Here is a 13,070-nt window from a genome sequence, read left to right on the forward strand (position 1 = left end):
AATATAGAATTGCAATCCTCAAAAAAATTCTGTAAGGATTCCCTCATTATTGAATCGATTAAGAAGAACACAAAATGTCCCAATTGAACAGCACCACGACAGTGGAATTTTTGATCATACACATGCACCCCGGCCCTCCCCGAACAACGGCGGGCCCACCCCGCCTTGTTGTCTCGAACATTACGAAATGAGATACTGTTGCCATCCACGCGTTTTATTGATTGCCGGTCTGGTGCAGGTGTGTGTCTGTGCTCTGATCGAGAAAAAAAAGAATCTAGAACAAAGACGTAAAATGGGGTCTTCTTGTCTTGAAGTAGGGCAGTGAATGTTCAGAGGCAGTTATTTTGGCAGCTAGTTGATTTAGTGTTAAGGAAATTACGCTGAAAGTGGTTTATCCAGATGTGGAAGTCGTGGGAAGATGGGTGTAATGCGTGGGATGGAGCAGAAGTTGTGAGAGAGTAAACGAGGGCCGTTAACTTTTTTTGTTTTGCGCTTCACATTTTGTGAAAAATAACTTGTGGAAATGTTGCGTTTGCATCCTAAATCCCGTTTTTTAATGTTCGTTTTTATTTATACGAGTATTAAACAGGTATTAGTAAGATTGAGGCAAAACTTAATATCAACAAAATTCCAATAAGTACTTTATTTGTAAGCGTGTGTTACCTGCAGCCCTAAAACTTAGGTTAAGTCCAATGTTTAATTTTTGACTTCATGCACAATACAGTTCACATTTATTTCCATTATCACATCGCCACAAATTACAGAACTGTATTGTAATATATTATAAAAGACAGAATAAGAATAAACTAGCGCGAAAGCGCGTGGAGACTAGACTGAAAATAAGCACATCTTAATCGCTACCCGTTTAAAGATTTTTAATAACTATCCCATTCCACAAGCGTGCACCTTTAAAATGATATCTATTAGAGTATTGGTAAATGACGAGTGAACGGTTGATACCCCTATAACCCCGTGTCTTTCAATGTCTATAAACTACACATTCCACCAGAGATGTATTCCTCATCACCCAGTCTCCGTTACACGCAATGAACTGATCTGATAGCACTCTAAAATATTACACACTGCAACAACAAACCATTCCATGCCTTTAAATAGCTGTAGGAACTCGTCCATTTATGTTTCAAATCCTCGGTGTAATGTTGTCTTTTTATCCATAGATTATCTAAATTCAGTCAAATAGAAAGACGTCATTCAAGACCACTCCTTCTGAGTACGTTATTTTCTCCCATTGTTTAAAGACATTGGACACTGTTATTGTCAAAGACCAGTCTTCTCACTTTGTGTATATCAACATATGCATAACATAACAAACCTGTGAAAATTTTAGCTCAATTGGTTGTCGAAGTTGCGAGATAATAATGAAAGGAAAAAAAACACTTGTCACACGCAGTTGTGTGCGTTTAGATGTTTGATTTCGAGACCTCAAATTCTAAATCCGAGGTCTCGAAATCCAATTCGTGGAAAATTACTTCTTTCTCGAAAACTATGCCACTTCAGAGGGAGCCGTTTCTCACAATGTTTTAAACTATGAACCTCTCCCCATTACTCGTCACCAAGAAAGGTTTTATGCTCATAATTATTTTGAGTAAATACCAATAGTGTCCACTGTATTTAAGCATGATATTTGGTCCTTAGAAACCAAGTAGGAACATTATAGCAAGTACATACATGACTGATTATGACCTACATGTACAAATGATGTCAGCTCGAATGGAATTTTCAGGCTATTTTAACCAACATTTTTAAGTTTTTTTCCACGGACAAAAAAAATTCGGAAATCAGAGTAAAGTAGGAAGAATATCATGAGCAGTCCTACGTAGAAACACTATCCGAAATAATTTTCCCAGTTTTGTAAGAACTTTGCTAAGAAATGTTATAAGAAATTTGCTAAGCAGTATTTCGTGCTTAACAGTTTGTGTGAAATTAGACCCTACATGAACCCACCAGCCAAAAGATTGTCTGTGTTTGTATTCATTTAATTTAATATATTATATTATTTATTTATTCGTACATTTATTGAACGTAACGTAACGTAACGTAACGTTAACGTTACGTTACGTATTTCTCTTAACGTAACAGCCGGTATTCAATCCAATTGTAAAGAAAGTGCATTCCATTAACCTACACGTTGTTTTTGCTGCAACCTGGGATGTTAAGAAGTATTGCAATTTTGTGATGGTAGATATGCCCAAAACTTTTTGTAAAGCTCTTGACTGGTTTTCCTTGTCATGTTTTATTTATAATGTCAACTTCTTCCCGTGCGTATTTAGTCAACCCCCCCCCCCCCCCCCCAGCCCAGGTCATTCTGCTCATTCAATTTTCCTGGGTTGGGTTTGCCAATATTTCTAATCATTACAACGCGTCATTTCACGGCCATAGTTGAGCATTTTCCCATCTGTTTTGGTATTCGTGAGACCCGTTCCTTGTTCCTTATTACTTATTCGATCTGGCTACAGCCTGCAGGACGTGAATATAGATTTGCTGTTTAATCCTGAACCCTTGTTGACCGTTTGTTGGATCTGGATCGTCTGTTTCTATGAAACCCTTTCTGTTTGTATCTCTTGGTTTTGGGTATCGGTATCTCGGTATCTGAGTGGTGGATGGGTTTGAAATCGGGAAGATTTCGGTAACCAGACTCCACCGAGTCAGTTTGAAATGTCATAGGGAGAAGGGCACCTGTTTGTTATGCACCAATAGGCCGTGTCTGAAATGGCGACTTCGGCTAGAGCTACGGCTATAGATCGCGCGCGTCTGCCTATTCTTCAACACTGGCAGACGCGCTGATCTAGCCATAGCTCTAGCCGAAGTCACCGTTTCGAACACGGCCAAACATTCATGGCCATTTCGAATCCACGGCTTTGATTTGAGCTTGACTTTAGGCTTAGGCTTCGGCTATGACTCCGGCTTGGGCTACAGTGGCTGGGGCTGTGACTAAACAGCGTGTAATCAACAATGCTCATGACTGACAGTGCTTTATTCTTCTTCTTATTATTTTGCGTAGAAGATTAAACCGGTAAAAATAGGCAGGTGAATTGTGTAGATATTAATTATCAGTCGACGGACTTGACACTTAGTGTACAATACAGTACTAAACTTTAAAAAACAACACATTCCTTCGTGAGAGTAAAGTTGACTACCAAATTAAATTCTCTTGCTTAGATAGTTCACTTTGTCTTTAGTTTAATGTAGCATGTAAATATTCTGTGAACCTTAGAAAACTGTTTTACTCACTAAACTTAATTTATTTCTTTGTCTCTCTAACTTGTGTATATAGTATTGAAGGGCCGATTGCCAGAAATTAATCTTGATAATTTATTTGTAGTGCAAATTTTTATGAATGACTCTATGTTTAGATACTTGTACTTGTGGTGATTATGACTGATGTATGACGTTACTGCAGTTAGTAATTTTTACGAAAAAGGGCCAGAAGCTATTTTATGCATCTTGTGTTATATTATAAATTGAAGTTTTGTTCATTTTAATTGACATTTTATTCCCCTATGATTTTTGCTTTGATGGGTCTAACTATCCACTGATACCCCATTGTCTGCATTGTTGTTTTCATCAAAATGTCAGGTATAAGATTTGATAAAAGCAGTTTAGGCGTAGGCTTCATTAAGCCTAAGCCTTGGATCTGCTATGGCGCGCCTGTTGCACTGGACACCTTTGGTAATGATCAAAGACCAGGGGTGGATTTCACAAAGAGTTAGGACTAGTCTTATCTCGAGTAAGGACCAGTTACTCGTCCTAACTTAGGACTATCCATGCAATTTGTATACCTCCTAGGACTAGTCCTAAGTAAGGACTAGTCCTAACTCTTTGTGAAATCGACCCCAGTATTCTCACTCGGTGTATCCCAACAAAATGCATAAAATTAACAAATCTGTTAAAATTTGGTCGACTCATTGGAAAAATGAAATAAAACACCATTGTTGCACAAATTCGTGCTCTTTCAGATGCGTAAAAAGGGCTTCAGGCCTAAAGTCTTTTAATATTTGTGAAAAAATAACCTTTCTCAAAAACTACGTTACTTCAGAGGGATTCGTTTCTCACAATGTTTTATACTATCAACAGCTCTCCATTGTTTCCAAGTAAGAGTTTGTGCTATAACAATTATTTTGAATAGTTACCAATAGTATCCAGTGGCTTTAAGCAGCGCTATGAAATTGGGCTATGCTGGGGATCCGGCTTACGCCATTTTGAAGCCTTGCGTTTTGCTTGACTTTACTCAGCTGATGATCTAACTGCATGCATCAAATATTGGACCCGGGGCTAGACTCGGGGAACAAAAATAAAATAGGGATGTACCCAGTGTTTTCAATTTTGTGCAAAATTTCCTTTCATGTAACCTAATTTCAAGCATTCCATTAGGCCTAGCCTAAACAATGTATAGTTTCTATTATACTGCATTCTATAATGGTTTCATAAATTGAAATGTTTTTGGATCAAGCACTTTGGCATGCGTATTCTAAACCTTCCCATGGTATTTGTAAAATTTACTGAAAATAACTACGTATTCACGAGGCATGTATATGTAATGTATGTATGAAATAATAAAAAAAAGAAATTATATGCGATGAGCTATAAAATAAATGTTGATTGCTGATTATTCGGATTGTACTTTTAAGTAGGCGCTGAGTATTACAAACGTTCAGAAAGATACGTTGTTGCAGTGATGAATTCTGAGACCCAATTATGTAGCACCTTCAATAAGGGTTTACAAGGTGCTATGGCGCATACAGCAGCCACAGCCAGGAACACCGGGGCGAATCCCTTCTCTTTTCGATAAGTGCACTGTTTTTTTTACATGCGTTACACAACACATGGGACCAGCGGCTGTACGTCCCATTCGAAGGACGAATTGTTACCAGTATTATTCACCTCCATCGTCACCGGTATGTGGGTTCGAATCCTGGTCGTGGCACGTGCGCGAGATGCTTTATAATTGCTTCTCTTCACCCAGTGGTATAAACGGGTACATGTGAGGGTAGAGGTTGATATTAAAAACCCTTTGGGGCGCTACAGTTACCCATGAAATGCACTATAAATGGACACCGGACACTTTCGGTAAACAGTATTGTCCAAAGTCCCACAACTTACATAAAATAACAAACCTGTGAACATTTAGGCTCAATCGGTCGTCGGAGTCGGGAGAAAAAAACGGGAAAACACACCCTTGTTTTCACACGTTTCGCCGTGTCATGACATGGATTGTGTTTTAAAAAAATTCGTAATTCTCGCTATCGAGAATTGACAATTGTTTTAATGTTTTCTCAAAAAGTACAGCATTTCATGGAATAATATTTCAAGAGAAGTCTTTCACCATTACCTTCTGTAAACCGTGTAAGTTATTTGTAAATCTGTGAACTTTGTTGTTGTTTTCTGTTCCGAAAGTGTATAATGGCTTTAAGAACTTGTTGTTGTTAATATTACCTCCCATGCCGGCATCACCACATTAACACTCCCCCATCACCACCCGCACCACCATTGTGGTGCCACACCATCATCGTCAACAGCCCACAAAACTTAAGCGGAACCCACCCACCCTTTAAATGCAGAGGATAAAAGTAGACTTGGTCAGTGCGTTATTTGGACACGCCCTTCCGGCTAAATACAATAGTTCTATACTATATTAAGGAACATGTCTCCCGCGTCCGTCCGGGATTCTTTTCTAATTGGGTGACCTCTGGATTCTTAGAAAGGAAAAAAAAACTTGTTTTCAGCATCTTGAAGTTTGGATCAATAAGTCGATGATGAAGAATATTAAATTGATGTGTTTTTCATTTTAAATCACTTTCAAGAAGTAGGTAGATCACACGATGACCTTCCATTAAAGGCACTGGGCGCTGTATAGAATCCAAATACAGCATAAAACTGTATTGGTAACGACCAATGGAAAGCTTTTGATATCGTGATTGTATGAAACACTGTAAGAAACAGCTCCCTCTGTAGTAACGTGTAGCTTTTGAGTAAGAGGTAATATCTCACTCAATTAAACGACTTCGGGCCGGAAGCCTTTTGTATAGGCAGCTGAAAGCACACAAATTTGTGCAAAAGGGTGTTTTTTGTTTGTTTAATTATTCTCTTGCTACTTTGATGACGATTGAATTCAAATGTTTACAGGTTTGTTATTGGGATACACCAAGTGAAAATACTGATCCCTGACAATTACCAAAGGTGTCCATTGCCTTTAACCAAAAATTTTATTTTTTGACTCGGATTTGAATGAAGTTAAACATTTTCTCCGCAGTTACACGTGACATTCCCCGTATTGATCCCCGTATGGTTTTCCCTTCGGGAGCCCCCCTTTATTGATATCGACCCCCAGAGTTACTACCCCTCTGTAAACCCCGGACCACATGAGGCTAGTCGAGTCCAATGCCCTTCTCTTTTATGCCCTTCTCTTTTACCTAGTGGAAATGTTGTGTAAGGTTACTGTATTTTATGCTGTCATTTCCAATACTAGTTAAATGATAAATGGTGGGGTTCTTCATCTAACCGAATGGCTAGACTGGAATGCTTCGTTTTGTTAATTTGTGCGGAATAGGGTAGTTTACATGGAGTGTGCGAGCACTCAACTGTTTCAAATTAATGGTGTTCCTCGCAACTGGTCAGTAAAACAGTTTGGCACAATAATTGGTTTTGATACCTTTTGTAGACAAAGTTTTTGGCTATGGCATGAATCCTTACTCGCTGTTGATGAAGATGTATTAATGGGAAACACTTAACCTTGATTTAAAGACTAGTAGAAGACAACATACCCTTTCAACGATCCATTATACTTCACACCACAAACAGCAGCTCTTCATTAAAAAAACACTTAACCTTGATTTAAAGACTAGTAGAAGACAACATACCCTTTCAACGACCCATTATACTTCACACCACAAACAGCAGCTCTTCATTAAAAAAAACCCGCTGTCATTACTACCTTTTATGGCGGGAAATGAAGATGACATTGCCTGTTATTGAGGAGCTTCGTAATGTATAAAGGCACCGTCAATTACACGGCGTGCCTCCTGAATGGCTCAATGATGGCTTTTAATGACAGGCCATTCACTATGACTTTTTAATCAAGTTGGTATTTTGCCGCCAATGGTGGGTGAATTTATTTGAGGGATTTATGCCTTTATAATACACCCGTTGACCCGTCCATCGGTAAGTACAATTTATCACATGGAGGAGGGGCATGGTGGGGTTTCTTTTAAGGTTTAAATTTCGTAAGTACACCTGGGCCCAATTTCATAGAGCTGCTTAGCACATTATTTTGCTTAGCATGAAATGTTTGCCTTCGATAAAAACAGGATTACCAACCAAATTTCCCCGTGATTATCAGGCTAAGCAAACAACAGCTGAATACCAGTAAGAAGCATTGTGCAACAAATGGAAATTTGGTTGGTAATCCTGTTTTTATCAAGGAAGAACTAAGCAAATTGTTGTGCTTAGCAGCTATATGAAATTGGGCCCATGTGTATTAACGAAACTCAAAACCAAATAAAACGGGTTTGCGGTAACACCATGTGAACTTGGGATTTGAGGCATGGCATGATGAGGTATCAATAATTGGTTTGCGGTGGTAACACCATGTACGTACTTGCCATGTATATTATGTTTATTGCTGTATGATTCTACGACTACTCCATGTGGATATCTCTTCTGAATAGATTTGGTTCTGAAAAGAACCGGTGGTTAACAATTTAACGTTTTGCTCAGTATCAAAACGTTGAGTCGCTATCCACTGGTTCTTTTCAGAACCAACACACTCAATAAGAGATATTCACACGGTGTTAACGGAAACCTCTCTTTAGTTATACTTCCACCATGCAAAGTTTCAAATCCTAAACCAAATAAACACACATAGTATGTTACACCCACTTTTGAATGACCCGTTGTGCATGTCAAGAAGGCGCGTGCTTCGAGTGGTATCCTCATTGTTATCCAGTAATATGGCGGGTTTCCGTTAATTTTGAATTCCGCCCGTGGCCGCACGTGGTGTCTTGCCCGCTAATTCCAAATGACTTCACAATGAGCACGAGCCGAGTTCCTATTTGAGATGACACCAGAGCAAATTCATAAAATGGGAATACCAATAATAGGCTTTGACACCAATATACAACCTCTCACCAAAGTGCAAAAGTGGCACATGTAGGCCCTGACTATAGGCCTACACAGCGTTTAATCAAGTAAAGGGTGCAAACCTTAACCTTTTGGGGTCTGTTTTAACGAGGCAAGCATGTTGAGATATTGTCAGAACAAGCAGCTATAAGAAATTTTCAGGAATTAACGCAAACAAAATCTTTTTTTTTTTTTTTACTTTCTCTTGATTGTTCAAAGAGCCTTATCGTCGTATCAAACTGATGTATGTTCTGTGCACACATTACAACAAGTGCAGCATACAGCTAAAAAAGACAACCCCTTCGTATGAAAAAAAATAAATGTAAACAAAATCATTCAAAGGCGAGGTACGTCTTTCTCTGTTCTCTCAACTTAACTAGTGATCATAAGATGAAGATTCGCAGCCTCGTTTTTTTTAAAGGAGAAATCCCTCCCGATAGTGGGATTTGTATACGTCTTACTTGCCGTCTTTAGGGACATCCCGAAGCTCTTGCGTGTCAAAAGTGGATCGAGTACAGTCCCTGTTGTCGCTGTACACGCCAGTTGAACGAAAGGCAAACACATCTTGCGGTGCAGTGTATGGCTCATCGTACAACTGCCACTCTAAATGTTCTTTTAATTTCTGCTCATCCCATAGCCCAAAACCAGCTAAGCTCAACAAAATTCTAAACGACCAAACTACCATGTCACATAAACAACCAGTGACAAGGGATCCTGTTAATTTCTGCTCGCAGAAAATTGCTATGTAGTGATTTCCGCTTAAGCATTGGGCCCTGATGGGCCAACAAAATGCTGCTTACCAAAGTAAGTTTATCGGCAAACTACACTCTAAAAACAAGTTTTTAACAGTTTGTACAGTGACATGCCACATCTTGTGACATGGCATCCAGCTAATTTCTGCTCAGCAGAAAATTGTTAAGCAATTTTGTTCTGCTTAAGCACCTACATGAAATTGTACCTGATTACATTATTCGTTAATAGTGTGCGTCACTGTTCTAAAATCGGTCAATGGCCTGGTTTTTAAGGGGCGATAAATTATTTAGGAATCAATTTTAAGAGTTATCTATAATATAAAGTGGCGTTGGGGGCTTAATTGGATAATATTGTTAATATGCGGATGAAATTTGGCGTGAGAAAGCCTAATTTAAGCCGTTTATGCTTCAGTTAAGATCTCACGAACTTAGGGATGTATAGGTGCGAGATTGTCAAAGTGGAATTTTAACTTTGAATTCAAAGAAGTTTCCGCAACCTGCTCTTTTGGCCCCGGCCCCTCCCTGAACTGCAAGATTCTAGACAACATTAATATACGGATAAGTAGAGTTATACTAGGAGGGGGTCAGTATAAACTGTCTAGAAACACAATTATTTAGCCTATAGTTGCCAACCTTATAGACAGTATATGGTTCTTTCTGCGTGCATTATTTCGTTCTTGTATCACGGCGGTTGTTCGACTTTATGCAATCTCATTAATATTACACACTATTAGATAAATAAATCACCGTTTCTGTACAGGGTGGTGCAAACGAAGGAAACCCAATTTGCTGAGTAACCTTTATCTTGTTGCATATATTCCAAAGATATCATAAATAAAATTATGTAAAAGGAAGTTAATGGCCTGACGTTTCGACCCTAGCAGAGTCTTTCTTTAGCCTTCGAGAAGGACTCTGATATGGTCATTAACTATTTTTTTGCATTTATAACCTCGGTCCTTTTGGTTGGTCAGTTGTTTGCATAAGTTAATTCTATTTTCTCTAAATAAAATTACAATACATTAGGTTAAGTGACAAAAAGCTGGTTGCAAAATACTTATTATTTTTCTCCATGGGATTATAGCTTTTATGTGGCAAACGTGTCTACGGACGGCTATGCCCCCTACCCCCGGATATCAACAATACAACGCTAACTACGTTTTCGTAGGAACTAAGGCGAGAGCTTCAGATCTCGTGGGTGTCCCCGAGAGTTAAAAAAAAAGGGAGAACAGAAACAAATCAGAGGAGATAGGTGATCTAGTTTTAAAAAAAAACTATAAAAAAACTTTAAAAGCTTTCTCGCTCACAGCTTTTCATGTTGATGTTGGATTAAGATGACAACGCAAAACCACCCTAGATACAGTAAAATCACAATTTTCTTATTCAAACAAGAATTTAAAACTGCGTGACCCAATTGGCGGAGTTGATACACCGTTATCCGTGATCATGTAAAACAAACGGAAGAAGTGATCATATAACTTAAAGGCAGTGGACACCTTTGGTAATTATCAGACCAGTATTCTCACTTGGTGTATCCCAACATCCATAAAACAACAAACCTGTGAAAATGTGGACTCAATTGGTCATCGAGTTTCGAGAGAATAATGAAAGGAAAAACACCCTTGTTGCACCAATTTGTGTGCTTTCAGTCAAAGGGATCAGGCCTGAAGTCTTAAAGTATTTGAGTGAGAATACATCTTTATACTCCAAAACTATATTACTTCAGAGGGAGCCGTTTCTCACGATGTTTTATACTGTCAACAGCTCTCCATTGCTCGTCACCAAGTAAGTTTTTATGCTACATATTATTTTGAGTAATTACCAATAGAGTCCAGTGTCTTTAAGTTCATGCAGACGTTGAGGAAAACAACAAATCTACCTGAACGATTTTTTCAGAGGCCTGGGATTGGTGTTGGTGCAATGTTTCCATCGCTCAATTCCTCCCATTGCATCACACAGTAAAGAAGTGACGCAGAAGTTGACATTTTGTGACGTCATGACTCTACCCTGGTCCGTGTGAGCATAGGTGGTGTGAGATGACGAACTCAGTGGAGACCCCTTAGGCTTACGCGCATTGATGATTAGATAATGAAGGGAAATACGGAGTTCGATTATGACCCCCTGGGTTGTAAGGAATTTAATCGTGTTAAGCTTCTGAGGATGTCAGGATATTCGGTGGTTTGGTTTGAAAGAGCGCCCTTCTGATTATTATTTTGAAAATGTACATAGGCATATAGAGCGCCTTCGGATCTGGATCAGGATAAGTGTTCTCAGCGCTCAAATTAGAGCCAAACGAGAAGAGAAGATTTCAGTTTAAGATGTGGGAGTAGCCTAGCACGAGAGAAAAAAATCCCCGCTAACCCGTTAAATACACTTGACGTTGTTAGCGTAGAGTTCCCTGCAAGTGCGGATATTTGCTTACGGTAGATCAGCAGAGCCATGAAATGTGGCCCTACTGGTGAGAGTCAAATTATATGAGTTTCCATCGGTCAACGCCCTGTGGCTGGTCAGAGTGGATTCGTAAAACCCACGTCAGGCATGGTGGTCCACTTTGACCGCCAAAAACATCTGTCAGTTCAGAAGGAGAAAAATTGAATAAAAACCTGTCACAGAATCACCTTGTGAAAACTATACCCCGCTGTGCAAAGTGACGTTATCAGTAGGCCTACGTATTAAAAACTGTTTTAAGAGGTAACTCGGGTTTCTCAATGTGATCATATTTTTTAAACTTCGGCAAATAAAAACATACTCTCTCATTCCACTTCTTATTCTTGCCTCTTTTCTTTAATACACATATATGGGTACTAGTGCTACTCGAGCCAATGGCAGTGGTATCAGCTATCAGTGTATAATTGCGGCATGTCGTCCCTATGGCGTTTATAGTGGATATTGAGATCGCACTGCATGCACGTATACAACGATATCAAATTTGGCGCCACAAAGACGCAAGAGAACGGGTAAAAATAGTTTGGATCGTTGCTTTGCAGTTGTTTAGGTTTGAATCATGTACGTATTTGTGGTCTTTTGTATTCCCTGCCTGTAGTCTTTCGATCCAAACAAGGCCAAGTTGACACAGAGAGCACAGTCATGAGTACGTACCGTTGTACCCTTGTGCAAGCAAAGATTCTTGGTGGGGTGTCGTGGACCTGAATAAACTTGAATCGAGTCCGATGTCATCGAGCATACAGCGGACGAGAGCAACACAAATAAAACTTCACACACGCCTCGACAAACATTTGTATTTTTGTAACTCATTAAGACGACAAACCTCTATTGTCGTAGTTCATCCACGAGCAGACTTCGTAATCATTACACAGCGTCAAGAAGAATCAAAATTGTGGGGCAAAACATAATTACTTCTGGGAATTACTGTTGACGCTGGTGCATATACAATAAAATGAAAACCAAAGAAACAGACGACATTTATCACCAGTATTTCCCGCCACTAATTTTCTTCCTGGAAATTGTGAACGTGTGAAACACAATACAGAATGTCACGCGCTCATTTTTAAGAGCAAGCAAGAGTTTATGGTCGTGCTTTTGGGGGTTTTGGATGTCAATTTATTACCCGGGCATAAACAGTGTACAAAATTCAATTGGGATGTTTTGATAGGTGAGATCTACATATCAACTTACCGCGCAGTGCGGCTCAGTCACACACAGAAAATTAATTAGTTCTTATTCAGAGGAAAAGGGATGGTATTAATCAAAACTCTTTTGGTTGTTCTGATATTGGTGCAGGTGGGGGGGGGTACATGCAATATTTATCAGTGTGTTGTTGTAGTGAGTACCATCAGGGTCAGATATACAGCACTCGGTAATTTTGTGACGAAACCTCGATCAGAAACTACCGACCTAAAAGCAAAATTACCCAATGAAGGACAAAATACAGATAGTTGTCACTTCGAGCACGTCTTCTCAGGTCTCCAATCCGCTGTGATAGGTGCTATAAAAGGGGAGACCCTGTGATCTGGCAATATCGACAATTAATTAGCAGAAGTCCTGAATTCGGAGCCTAAGATTCTGCAGCAGTTACTGAGATACGAAAGATGAACAAAACAAGTAAAAGTTTGGGCCGAGTCCGAATTTTCGGCAGTGGTTGCGACCAGGACACGGAAAAGTCCAAAGTTGCGTTACAGCCGACGGGCACGAAGTTAAAATCTTGAAAATCCTTTGAGGACACCG

Source organism: Asterias rubens, chromosome 6, assembly GCF_902459465.1.
Source record: "Asterias rubens chromosome 6, eAstRub1.3, whole genome shotgun sequence".
NCBI lineage: Eukaryota > Metazoa > Echinodermata > Asteroidea > Forcipulatida > Asteriidae > Asterias > Asterias rubens.